The sequence below is a fragment of the Mastomys coucha genome, unplaced genomic scaffold, assembly GCF_008632895.1.
Source record: "Mastomys coucha isolate ucsf_1 unplaced genomic scaffold, UCSF_Mcou_1 pScaffold3, whole genome shotgun sequence".
NCBI classification, from domain to species: domain Eukaryota; kingdom Metazoa; phylum Chordata; class Mammalia; order Rodentia; family Muridae; genus Mastomys; species Mastomys coucha.
This window is the reverse complement of record NW_022196909.1, coordinates 34922990-34936516: the sequence shown is the minus strand read 5'-3', so window position 1 is coordinate 34936516 and position 13527 is coordinate 34922990. Positions and strand designations below refer to the sequence as shown.

Here is a 13527-nt window from a genome sequence, read left to right as displayed (position 1 = left end):
TTTATCATTTTTAAAGGGTTATTTTATTTTGGGGTGTGCCTTAAAGGGGCCAGGAGAGGATCTCAGACCTCCTGGAGCTCACAGGTGCTTGTGAACCAATATGGGTCCTGGGAAACTGAACTCCGGTCCTCTGAAATAGTAGCAGGCACTCATAACCACGGGCCCATCTTTCCAATTCTAAAATTACATTCCTGAGTATTCCTGAGTGATTCATGCAGGCTGTGGACACAGGAAAACATCATATGTTAGCTTTTTTTTTTTTTTTTTAGCTATTTATTTGATGTTCCTTTGTTTTAGGCAACCTTGACTACTCAAAGTATCATCTCATTTGAGAATTTCAATAATCTTACTTTGAGATTACTTGTAAAAGTCTGGACCTGGTTCCTCCTCCCAGCCCCGTGCTCCCAGAAATAAGACTTAGACTCAAAATGTGTTTACAAACGCCTCTGCCATGTAGCCAGGCTTCTCTCTGACTAGAATCATAACGTAAGATAACCCATTTATCTTAACCTACATTCTGCCACGTGGCTGGTTGGTTACCTGTGCTCAGGTACCATATATCTGTCTCCTCACATCTTCTCGGGTGAATCTTTCCCCTGGCTCTATCCCAGAATTCTCTCTCCTCTGAGATGTCCCACTTTCCTTCTATTCCTGCCTAAGCCACAGGGGCATAGACTTTTTTTAAAGATGCATTCATACAATACATAAGATATACTTTCTATAACTACTTACTCATTCTGTATATAAAGTTGGCTTAATGGAGGCTGTAGAGATGGTTCAACATTAATTCTGCTCCCTGCTTTTGCCGAGGACTGAAGGTCAGTTTCCAGCACCCACAGGGCAACTCACAATGCCTGAAACTTCAGCTCCAGATGATCAGGTACCCTCGTCTGGACTCTGTGTGTACCTGCATGTACATGTATCCCCCTTTCCACTCTACCACCAAACACACACACACACAAACACACACACACACACAAACATACACACACATATAAACACACAATTAAAAAAATTTTTTTTAAGTTTGTGTCTTAGGTTTCTGTTGCTGTATCTTATAACCAAAAGCGACTTGAGGAGGAATGGGTAAATTCCACTTCCACGTCGTAGTCATGAGGGGAGTCCAGGCAGGAACTCAAGGCCCAGATCTGGACACGGACACTGAAGCAGAGGCCATGGAGGAACACTGCCTACTGACTTGCTCAGCCTGCTTTTTCATACAACCCAGGACCCCCTGCCTAGGGAAGACACTGCCCACAGTGAGCTAGGCCCTCCTACGGAAATCATCAATCAAGAAAACATCCTATAGATTTCCCTGCAGGCTTATCTGATGAAAGCATTGAAGTTCCTTCTGTCCAAATAATCCTAGCCTGTGTCAAGTTGACAGAAACCTACTGAGCACAGTTGACATGCTGGTCTCAGCTTTTTTTTTTTTTTTTCCTGCACTTGGCTCTAGCCACCAACCCAACTTTTTTTTTTTTTTTTTTTTTTTTTTTTTTTTTTTTTTTTTTTTTTTTTTTTTTTGGTTATTCGAGACAGGGTTTCTCTGTGTAGTCCTGGCTGTCCTGGAACTCACTCTGTAGACCAGGCTGGCCTTGTACTCAGAAATCCGCCTGCCTCTGCCTCCCAAGTGCTGGGATTAAAGGCGTGTGCCACCACCGCCTGGCAACCCAATTGTTTTTAAGGCAGAGAAAGCCTTCACAGGCTGGTAGTCTAGCCAACTGGTGTTCTGACCATTCTTGGGACCTTTCTTGGCTTTTCTCAAAATGGCCTTCAGATTGGTGGTTCTGGAATTGTTTCTGGTCCATCGACCCCATTAGTGGCTCATCCAAGTAAACCTATTCCATAGTACAAGCCTTGTTGGAAATGATGGGCGAAATAAGTATGAAATAGAAAGGTCTGTTAGAGTTAGTAAGAGGGTAACCAGCCCTTGCTTTCTGAAGCCTTTGAATGTAGAGGGAGATACAGATACGCATTTCAGATGCACTGGGGTGGTGGTTCTATGTCCAGCTAGGCATGGAAGGCCCCGTTCCCCCATCTGGATCTACCCAGCTGTCTGTCCACTTCCTGACTCTTTGCTTCCAGTCCTTCATTCCTGTGAAGACAGAAGAGTCAAATCAAATAAGTGATAGATGTTATATTGCTTGTAGAGATCTCTTGTCTCCATAACCTGAAGGGAAATCTATGGGTTAAATGGAATCAATTAAAGGGAATGGATTTTATGACCAAAGATTTATGGTCCAAGAACTGACTCAACACACAGTCAATTGACTTCTTAAACAGAGCAGGGAGGTCATCAGACATCTCTGTGAGCCATGGCTGGACTGTATGGGTCTTGTCTCTTTCAATGTTGTTGTTGTTGTTGTTGTTACTGTTGGGGGAGGTTGGGGCTTCAAAACAGGGTTTCTCTGTGTAACAGCCTTGCATATCCTGGAACTTGCTCTGTAGACCAGGCTGGTTTTGAACTCACAGAGTGCTGGAATTAAAGGGGAGGGGGTGCTCTTCTGGAGTGTCTTTTCTCTTTAAACTGAATCCTGGGACTGCAAACATACAAGGCTTCACTCATCCTTGAGCCACTGGTGGGTGAGGGGTCAAGGAGAAAGGACGGGAAAGAAAGAGGAACACCTAGGTTGGAGGCAGAGAATCTAGCACAGCTGGGGGAACCTGTTAAATAGAAGGTTGCTGAAACTGAGTTCATTGCCTTCCCTGAGGTCACTCTGGGGTCACATCTGCTGCAAGAAAGGCTTATCAAGGAGTATTTTCAAGGGCTAAAATGAATTAAGACAGGGGATGACTGAGGGCCCGACAAGGCTCTGCTCATAAAAAAAACACAGCTGCCCTCTCCCGAGCATTGACTTTGTGGCAGGAACTTTGCCAAGTCTTCCATCTGTATGGAATTTAATTTCAAGCTGGTGCGGTAGATGCTATTGACTCTGTTTCGGAGGCGAAAACAAGGCTCAAAGGGTACATCCCTTTTCCAGCGTCTCACTGGGCAACCTTCAGAGCGGATTCCTTTCCTTCTGAAGGCAAGGGCTTACGTTGGGAAAGAATGAGCCAGAGGGGTCTTAAGGGGTCTCTCCTCTCTCTTCAGACGCGAGAGGTGGGGAAACTCGTTTGGAAGTTGTTGCGCTTTTTCAGATGAGCAAAAGGCGCCCAGACTAGTGGTGGTATGAACGGAGACAACTGGATATACCAGGGGATGAAGAGGGCCTGTGTGTGAAATGGCTTGGGGCGGGGGATGGGGATGGGGCGCTGAGCAAGGATGGTCCTCCCATGTCTCCCTGGGGCTATGTAGTAACAGAGATGCCATTCATGCATTGGCATCTGAGGGCACTTCCTGGAAAGGGTCTGTCTGAGCGTGTGTTCATCTAGGATATAGGAGTTCGAGGTGCCTGTGGCATACCTGAGGGAAGAGGCTTGGCGACTGCCACCTAGAGTTCTAGACCAGGGTGGAGAACTAGACGATGAAGTTCTGCAATGCAGCTGCACTTGAGAGTCTACCGCCATCAGGGAGACAGGTGAGGTCTCTCAAGGGGACCTGTGGAGGCTGTGAAGCAGGAACAGCCAGGGAGGGAGGGAAGACAGCTTCCCAAGACTCCAGGGGGTGGGGGTGGGGCGGTGGGGGAAAGACCAGGAAGTAACGGAATTGAGGAAACGGTTATTAATTAAACGAGAACCGCCAAGTTCTTGTGAGGGCGCCAGTGCTTGTAGTATATTTGATTGACTAATGGGGGGTGGGGCGGGAGGGTAGGGATCTTTTTGAATAACCTCTTCCTGGATACATCGAGAAACCAACCAGGAGACAGGACTGTGGTATAAGATGTGAGTTCAACGTCAAGCTGAGCCACCTCACAGGCGTCACCTTACTCCCGTGGGTTTTTACTTCCCGTTTTAGTCAACAGCTGTCAGCCAGAAGAGAATGGAGAAGTCTCTTTGTTAAGATCACCTGAGGATCAGTTCCAGTTGAACATGATCGGAGGGGAGGGAGGTCTTGGGGGCTGATGAGATGGTTTGGCAGTGAGGAGCACTGGTTGCTCCTGCGGAGGACCAGGTGCTTCTGCGGAGGACCTGGATTGGGCTCCCAGCTCTCCCGTAGCAGCTCACAATACAACTCGCAGTTCCGGGGGTGGGGTTGGGGCGGGGAGGGGAACTGGCGCCCTCTTCAGGTAGTACTACATATGCTGGAAAAACATTCATAGACATAAAGCTAAATGAAAAAATTTCAAAAGACAGTACACATTCACATACAGGGATAGTGTCAGGAGGGCTTTTGGCAGAGAGACATCTCTCAGGTTCCTAAGCCTGAGACTCCCACAGGGTGATTCTGATGGATTCAATAAGCCTTGTGTCCAGGGAGGACCTTTGGCTAGCAGACATGCCGAGGCTGGCAGACGCACTTGCAGTATGACTGACATAGCTGGCGGCTTGAAGAGGGCCTCCATTTCCTGACAGCATTTGAGTCTCTCTCTTTCTCTCTGCTGCTCCCAGGCTAGCTGTGTTCCTGCTTCTGGAGTAGTCTTTACAGCTCATTCATGTATTCCATCTGCCAAGGCTGTAGGCATTTCTTCTAAGCTCCGCCCCACAGTTACCTGGCAACAGCCAGGTGTGCCTGACTCACTATAAAAAGGGCTGCTCGCCCCTCCTCACTCTTGCTCTCTTCCTCTTGCTCTCTTATCCTCTTTCCCCTCTGTCCCTTCTCTCCCCATTCCCCTCCCCTTCTCTCTTCACGTATCCATGTGCCTCTCCTCTCTCTCTCTCTCTCTCTCTGTCTCTCTCTTTCTCTCTCTCTTTGCCTTTCTCTGTCTCAACTCCGCTTCCCTCCCCATGCCTAAACAAACTCTATTTCTATACTATACATGACAGCATGTGACTGGTACTTCAGGGGGAAGGGATGCCTTAGTATGGGCCTGCGGAGGAGCCCTCTTCCACTTCACCACACCAAACATATCCCTGGCTTCTTTTTCCTTTTTATAAAACACAACAAAGAACCTCCTTCCTCTAGAGCCTGAAGTCCTTCGATAGATTTCTCAAGTCCCAGCTCAGGTGCTCTCGTTCTGTGACATGCCCATTCATCCAGCTGGTGTTTAATGGAGTGGCTTTTGTGTGTGAGGCTCTTCGAGTGGCCCTTTGCCAGCTGAGTGAATCTACTGGGATGTCAAAATCACCACTGTGATACTATTAAGCTCCATAACAGTCCTGTGCTCCAGAGGTGGAGGCGTGTTTGAAGCCAGTCTGGGCTACATACTGAGTTAGAGGTTACTCTGGACTACGTAGTGAGTTTCAGGCCACCCTGGGCCGCGTATCGAGACTGTCCTAGCCACCCCAAGGACAACAAAGTCCCATTAACCACAGGAGCAGCCGACACATGGAGTCCTAGCTACATACAGGCCTGTTCCTGCTTTATCTTGATGTACATATTTACTTCACTTAGTTAAATCATCACATTTAATTCACAGCCCTATCCATGGTTCCCTATGTTATATTTTAAAATATATCTTGGTTTTCTGACTAGATTAAGGCTTTGGGGGTTTACAGATCCCAGCTCTTGTTTCTTATTTCGACAGGTAGATGGGGTATATGTAACACTGCTTTGACACACTGTAAGCTAAGTCACCTTTAAGCTGAACTGTCTGCCAGTACTTGGGTTTATCTAGACCCTACTCCTTCCTCATAGAGATTCCTACCACCTTTGAAATACCCAAAGAGCTAACAATTCTGAGCCAGAATTTCTTCACCATAATATTTGTTAGCATTAATGAAACTCTGTGGTTTCTGCCGGGCCATTTGCACTCAAGTATCAACAGTCTCGTTCACTCTTAAAATGGCCGCCCAGGCATGTGATCACGTGCACACCCATCTGTGGGAACCAGTTAGAGCCCAGAAAGGGATATCTGATTCTATGGTGCTAAAGTCACAGCCGTTTGTAAGCTACTGAATGTGGGTGCTGGGAACTGAACCCAGGTCCTCTGGAAGAGCAGCAAGCACGCTTAGAGACCACAGAGTCCTCTCTCCAGCCCTGGTATATGACTTTTGACCTTTGTAAAGCCAGAAGACTTTTGCAGCTACAGACTGGGCAAGGAGGTCCTGCAGCTACCACACCGTTGGTCACTCAGGTTGCCTGGTCACTGTCTTCCATCATTGCTTCACCAGCAAGGTTTACACTCAGTCAGCAAGGTGGCTTTTCCCTAGCGCGAGTGTTTCAAGAGCTGTTGTCGTTCTTGGGCGGCTCTCAGAGAGCCATTTGAATAGCTGGGGCTGGGGAGCACGTCAGATGATGTTAATGTCTCCTCGTGTCCTTGGCACAAGATGGAAAAACACAGTGATGGTTCCTGCCAGCCGTTGAGAACACTCTTACGGTGCTGTGGAGGTGTTCTCAGACGGTCTTTCATGGCAGTGGATAGGTAGCATACCCTCAAAGGCAAACTGAGGTCGTTGTCCATATTTCCGAGTGAGTCACTGAAGATTTGGCTGGTTTCCGTCGCCCAGCACAGTATGGTGGACTCCCTCCATTGGCGTGGCTTCTCCTTCTCTGACCTCCCCACTCGGGCTGGGGCTGGATCGCCACAAAGGCAGATCAACGATTTTAAACATCCTCCCCCCACCCCACCCCCACCCCCCAGCTTAGGGAGCAAGGGACTCCATCTCTGGCCCGGCCAGCACAACTCCTCAGCACAACTCCTAATCTGTTTTCGTGGCCAGAAAGGTGTACGCCTTTTGAGGAACAACTTCAGCCTGCTCCACGTTAGCAAGCAGCCAAGGTGCGCAGGTGGGGAAGGGGAGGGGCCTTCTGAGCAAACAAACACAGGCGCTGGTCCCCAGCCAGGCAAGACCACTCACTCCATCCCCCGCGGGATAAGACCTGGCCTATGGCAGGAGCCGCAAAGACCAGAAGCCAAAGCGAACAGCTGGGAATGGCAAAATGGATCTTTTCTCCCTTTGCCCTTGTGGACCGAAATCGGTCGAAATCCCTGATATTGGCCGATGATCCCCGGTATCAGCTGACGATCCTCGATATTGGCCGACGATCCCGAAGGGCAAGGAGGATCACACTATTCCTCAACTTTGACTGCACTGGAAAGATATGCATCCCGAGCCACACCCTCTAGCTCCCCGCTCCATCCCTCATCTAGTCAAGAAGCCGCTAGTACCCATCAGTGCCAGGCCTTGTGCTAACTGCTGTGGGGACGGCATTGCAAAAGCGGGATGATGAAGGGACAAATAAGACGATCTCGGTGACAGAAGCCATTGGGGGACACAAATGTCGATGTACTGGGGTGGGGGTGGGGTCAGGGAACTCTGGAGAGGGCTGCTCTGATGAGCTGACATCTGGAGCTCCTAAGGGGAGGGGACAGTGAGTTCAAATGGGATGAGATGCCTTGAACGAACTTGAAAGCTACTGTATCTGGACCGTGCTGCCAACAAACTCCATCGTAACAGAATCAGGACTGAACTGGACCGTAAAGCGAATGTAGTTCTTTTCAGGAAAGCAAACGACGTGCTTCATTGTGCAAGAGAAAGACGGTTGGTTGGCTCTGATTGAACCAGCTCCTTATTTTAAAACAGGCAGGCAATGGAGGTGTCTCACATGGAAACCAATCAGCAGCCTGTATACCTGATCGCTGGTCTAAGAAGTAGTAGGAGAAAGGAGCGAGATGTCATGAAGCAAGGCCAGGCCAGAGAGGTTCTCAAGAGTAGAGCAGTGATCAGTTCTCACAGCGATAGAATTAAATGCGAGTAAAACCGAACTGATCCTTCAAGAGAGTTCCACGATGTGAAATCCGGTAGGGGGTGACATAGCGAGCTGGGGTAGAGGCATGGGCATCTTCTCTGACAGAATTTGACGTTATATGTGGGAGTTAAGATGACAGGCATCCTTTTGATGCTGTACTGTACTACACTGGCCTTGGTTGATTGGAAGTTTCTCTGACTCAGAAAGTAGTTGGTTTATAGAGGGTCACCAGCCTCTTAGTGTGTGATTTATTGTACCTCAAAAGAAAAAAAAATCGTTTAAGGGCTGAAGAGATGGCTCAGTTGGTGTGATGGTTTGTATATGCTCAGCCCAGGGAGTGACACTATTAGAAGGTGTGGCATTGTTGGAGTAGGTGTGGCCTTGTTGGAGTAGGTGTGTTACTGTAGATGTGGGCTCTAAGACCCTCATCCTAGCTGCCTGGAAGCCAGTATTCTGCTAGCAGCCTTCAGATGAAGATGTAGAACTCTCAGTTCCTCCTGCACCATGCCTGCCCGGACACTGCCATGTTCTGGCCTTGATGATAATGGACTGAACCTCTGAACTTGTAAGCCAGCCCCAATTAAATGTTGTCCTTATAAGAGTTGTCTTGGTCATGGTATCTGTTCACAGCAGTAAAACCCTAACTGAGACAGTTGGTAAAGTGCTAAGAACCCAAGTTCTATTCCTTATTTCAGGTTCCCTTCCCTAGTAAAACATGCCTGTCACTCATATGTTCAAGTCCCACCACTTTTTCTCAACTGTGCAGAATGCATACAGTTGGGGGTTGTGCTGTGCAAATGTTTATGTGTATAGATATTTATGTGTGCCCAGCTCCTTCCTTGTACATGAGGAACAAGGAAACTAAAACCTATCAAGGACGTAGTAGTGGCTCGTGGGGGTGTTCATTTGATATTCTCAAGTTTCCAGTGTTTTTTTTTTTTTCCTCTGTGACTTCAGCAGAGGCTTTAGAGTGAGGTTAGAGTTATGTGGGTCTTGATAGATGGGAGAAAAACATTGCAGTGCGTTTTCCTGTTTACACCTAGATCCTGTGTCCTGGAAAGTAAGACGGGCTTGGATTCTTAGAGTGAGTTAAATAACTTTAAAAATGTTTTTAGGTTCACACTGCAATGCTCTCTTTGTAGGTCTTTCCAATCCCGCTTCATTCTGGTTAGCGAGTGTGGCTTGAAAGAGCAGCGGCTATGCTCCAAGGCTACAGGGTCCTGCGCTGCCTCACACTGGCCTCCACCTTTACCCAGCATGCACCAGGCAGGCTGGGTGGCTGATGATGGGTTTTCATGTTTTCTAGGGATGCTATTTCATGACGTTTCTGTCCTCTCTGCCTCAAAGGTTGTGGGAAGTGATGCTTCTCATGCTCTGATGGGCCGCTGGATAATGGCGGTCACCGGAAGTGGGGGTAAGACTTGGAGAACCAGATGGTAGGCCTTTCTTTTCCTATTGCCTCATTTCTTTATTCCACCACGGGACAAAGATGGAGATGTTGAGCTTGCTCAAAAGGAAGACTTTAAAGACTGGAAGCAGGACAGCTTCAATTTATCTTCCTTTCCTTCTACCACAGTAAATGGAGAACGGGTATGGAAATGGATAAAATAAGTTGGGTTTCAGAAGAAACAGGAGAAAGGGAGGTGGAGATGTTGAGATGGATAAGCCAAACACATGCTGCTTCTCTGCAGCTGGAGTGTTGCTGTAGGGAATTCCAGAAATGTCATGGTCACATCTTCAGATTTATTTATTTATTTATTTATTTATTTATTATATGTAAGTACACTTAGCTGTCTTCAGACACCCCAGAAGAGGGTCTCAGATCTCATTACAGATGGTTGTGAGGCACCATGTGGTTGCTGGGAGTTGAACTCAGGACCTTCGGAAGAGCAGTCGATGCTCTTAACCACTAAGCCATCTCTCCAGCCCCTACATCTTCAGATTTTAAGGAGAATTCACAGATTTTTTTTTAATGTAAAAGCTCACTCTATTCATCCATCTGTCCATCCATCCATCCATCCATCCATTTATCTATTCATTCATCCATTTATTTAGTTTGTTTCTTCCAAATGTTGCCCTTCAGTTCAAATTTCATGTAGTCCAAATATCTCTGCAGGCTAAAAAAAGTGTCCCAAGGAAGTTCGGGATGTAATTTCTGGACCCTTTGTTGCTTAGTAACCTGGCAAGCGCTTAGGGGCAGTCTGGCTGGTGTGTGTGTGTGTGTGTGTGTGTGTGTGTGTGTGGTGGTGGTTCAGGATGCATGCTGCACTTCACAGCCTATTATCTTGGTGAGGAAGGATACCCTCTTTAGTGGCAGTTACAGTGTCGATGGGTACAGGCAAGAAGGACCTGTACCCATCAAGGACCACATAGTTTCCTTGTGGACAAAAGTCCTCGAGGAAGCCCAAAAAATGTTATCCTCCTGTCTCAGTCTCAGAGCTGTGCTACCGTTTAAGAGAATTGTAAAGGGGTTCCCTGGTGGGCTCAGAGAAAAGGCTCCAGCTGTTCTTGCTTCTCCCTTGGTCCCCGATTCTCACCTCAAATGTGTTAACACCCGCTCTGCCACGGACGGACGGAACTCCGCTAGAACCGCCGCCGAGGTCGATCAGAATGGCCTCCAGAGTGGAAGGCAGTGCTGACCCAGGCAGCACCGGGGATCGAAGATCTGGAGCTCTTTTGTAACACCACAGGCACACAACTGTAAGGGATGCTAAATGTCATTTTCTCTCTTGAACCTCATACTACTTGATTCCATTAAATAAGCAAAGGTGTGCTGGGGATAGAGCTTGGTCAGTTGAGTGCTTGCATTAACAGGTACGAAGAAGCTTCAGGTTCTACCCACAGCACTGGATAAATTGGGTGTAGTGGTTTCTTATATTTTTGGTTGTGAGCCTAGCCTTTAACGGCTGAGCCATCTCTCCAGCCCAGTGGTTTCTATCACTGTAATTCCCTCATTCAGGAGGTAAAAGCAATAGGCTCAGAAGTTCAAAGCCACCTTTGGCTACATAGCAAGTTCAAGGCCAGCCTGGGCTCCACGAGACTCTGCCTTTGAATGAACGAATGAACGAATGAACAAATGAATAAAATGCTACCTGGCTTGTCAGTATCCACTCTGTAATTTTCGTTTTAGGAGACAGGGAACCAATAAAAATAAAGGCACCAGGCCTTTCATTCCTTAATAAATGTACTTAAAAAAATATGCCTTAGAGACCAACCTTGGAAATGTTGACTCTTCAGTGATTCAACTAGCTCTTCAAGCCCGAAAAGCAATGCCACGTGGTTAGGAAATGATACACCTTTTAATAAGCCAGTTGCCTAGCCAACAAATACCCAGATTTCCCTGGACGAGGCACGAAGTTCTCCAGTTGCTGTTCCCGTGACTTCTTTCTGGGCTTCTCACGGTCAAATGCGAGCGGATGCTTTGAAGAAAGTCAAGCAAACCACTTTTCCATCGACGTTTTTATTAACCATGGAGTGAAACTTCCATTGTATGGAGAGCCTCAAGGTGATGCTAAAAAGAACATGGTGGAATGCTGGGATACCAGCCTGAGGGAGCTGGCTGTGCTGCTTCGGCCGCCAGTGAAGGGAGTCCCTTCTAGAAGCAACCCTTTCATGTTAACAAATCAGAAATGTAAAATAGAGCAGTAAATCTCAGGATTTTATCAGTCACAGATAACTGTCTCTCTCCTCTCTCTCTCTCTTTACAGAAATGTCAAAGAAAAATCTTAATACATTTGAACCAGCTGGGAGGTCAGACTCTACTAGAAATACAAACATATGTCCCTTTTGGTGAAGTATATACAGAGGTTAGAGGCGTAAATAAAAATCTATCGTACTTTGGAGACTTCTGGGTAAATTCATGGCTTTGGTACATCTGAACCTCTCAACCAGCTCCTGCTGTCACATTTCCAGGCATGGAACATAACCCCATTTTCCCTAATAAGTTTCTAGCAAGGGTCTGGAATTCATAGCTCTTAAGTGGTCCGTTAACTTTCTTGCATTCTGTGGCAAGTTATGCAGAAAGAAGCTTTGGGGCCATTGGATAAAATCCTTTAGGTACAACAGCTTGTCCTTTAGATGTTTCTGATTGGTAGGGGTGGGGAATGGGGGAAGACACGGACCTCATGCAAATGACATGCAAATGTACTCTCCTCCTTTTTGTTTATTTAAAGCGACTTCTCTGGGCCAAATAGATTCTCTGCTACCTGTCTTCTGCCTGGTATTCTGGAGAATATTCATCCCATGGGACAGGCAATAACAGCCTTGAATGACATTAAGCACTCATTTAATACTATATGGGGCCCTTTACCTCAAAGATAGTACCTAACTCACGAAGTGGCGGTAAGGACTGAGTCAATGAGTGCAATGTATTTTGAAGAAAAATGTTATAGTGTGTACTTGAAGTTTAGGGATGCTGACAGATACCACCCCTGATGTGCCATGCCTGGCTGTGGGCCCCGGGGTAAGTCGAATCAAAGACATGGCATCTTTGAACTCTGAATCCTGAAATCAGCCGGCCCCAAACTCCAAGTGCCTATCCGGGTTAGGTAAGAATTAAGACTAGGACAATGGAGATCACACATGTAGCTGGAGAGAACTGGGGTCACATCTCCAGTGTCTTTTGGAACAGAAGTCTGCTGTTGCTAGAGGTTGCTTCTCGAGAGAAGTCCTGTCCAGTCTAGTGACAGGGCCCTGTAAGTAGACAGGGCAGAAGAGGGCTCGAAAGGTCAAGGCCAGCTTGGACCAGCTAGTGAGACCCTGTCTCAGAAATATCCAAGGAAAGGCCGAGTATCGTGTCTTTTAGCATGCGTGATGACCAAAATTAAATGATAAAATAAAAATCTTGAGTTACTTAGTAAAATTTCTCAGTTTGTAAGCTCTGACAACAGATGTCAGTTAAGAAACCGAACAGACATTTTGAGAACCTCTCTCTCAAGAACAGTGAAGACAAAACTGGAAACGCCCTCAAACTAATGACACAAAACCTAGACCAATGCTTTCTGGGAAAGAAAAAAAAAAAGCAACCACGGGATGCTCCCTCGGAACAGTAATCAATAACTTTTTAAAATTTTTTAAATTTTGTTTTTTGTTTTTCGAGCCCTGGCTGTCTTGGAATTCACTCTGTAGACCAGGCTGGCCTCAAACTCAGAAATCCGCCTGCCTTTGCCTCCCAAGTGCTGGGATGAAAGGCGTGCGTGCCACCACTGCCTGACTAATCAATAACTTCTTGACACATTGGCCTTATAAATCGCAACTTCTTTTGTGGGGCGGAAGAGCCTAAATAGACGTAGATTACTTCATCTTTAAATCCTTGGCTCCCCCACAAAACGCACAGAGTTTACGCAAGGTGGGCGGGTGTTTTCGGGGAGAGAGCGGAGGAGGATCGTTCCAGAGTATGGCTTTTAGTGACTGGAGGCACAGACAGGACCCCTGTGACTGGGGATCGGGACAGCAAGGCGTTGCCAGAGGATACAAGGACACTGTAGAACCCGAGCCGGTGAAGAGTTGAACACAGTTTATTTTATATGCTTAAATAATCGACTAGGTTATCATCCCAGCGTCTGCTTTTCTCATACATGTCATTTAGAGCTTAGGTGTCCGTGGAGGTCGATTTCAAGTTAAGATAGTGAACGAAGGAACCTCACCAAACCCAAAGAAAAATGCTCTATAAAATGCGGCAGCCCCCGCTAACCTAATGGGGCACTGCGGGGACTAGTGATTGGCTTGCTGAAAGGGGCCTACATCTCTGAGCCAGTACACAAGACAGCGATCTTTTTTTTTTTTTTTCTTTTTTTTTT

The 13527-nt window shown here is 46.9% G+C and overlaps 1 long non-coding RNA gene across 2 annotated transcripts; it reads right to left on the bottom strand.

Annotated features, from left to right (window-relative positions):
- On the bottom strand, positions 1–4615 carry LOC116074798. 2 transcript variants are annotated; one of them, XR_004112290.1, is made up of 4 exons: positions 3404–4615; positions 2049–2095; positions 733–907; positions 1–219 (listed from the first exon to the last, which is right to left on the bottom strand). It is a non-coding gene; the product is annotated as an uncharacterized LOC116074798 (long non-coding RNA). The 2 variants fall into 2 exon arrangements; XR_004112289.1 differs by lacking the exons at positions 1–219; positions 733–907 and having other exon boundaries at positions 1884–2095.
- Between the last annotated feature and the right edge of the window lie 8912 nt (positions 4616–13527).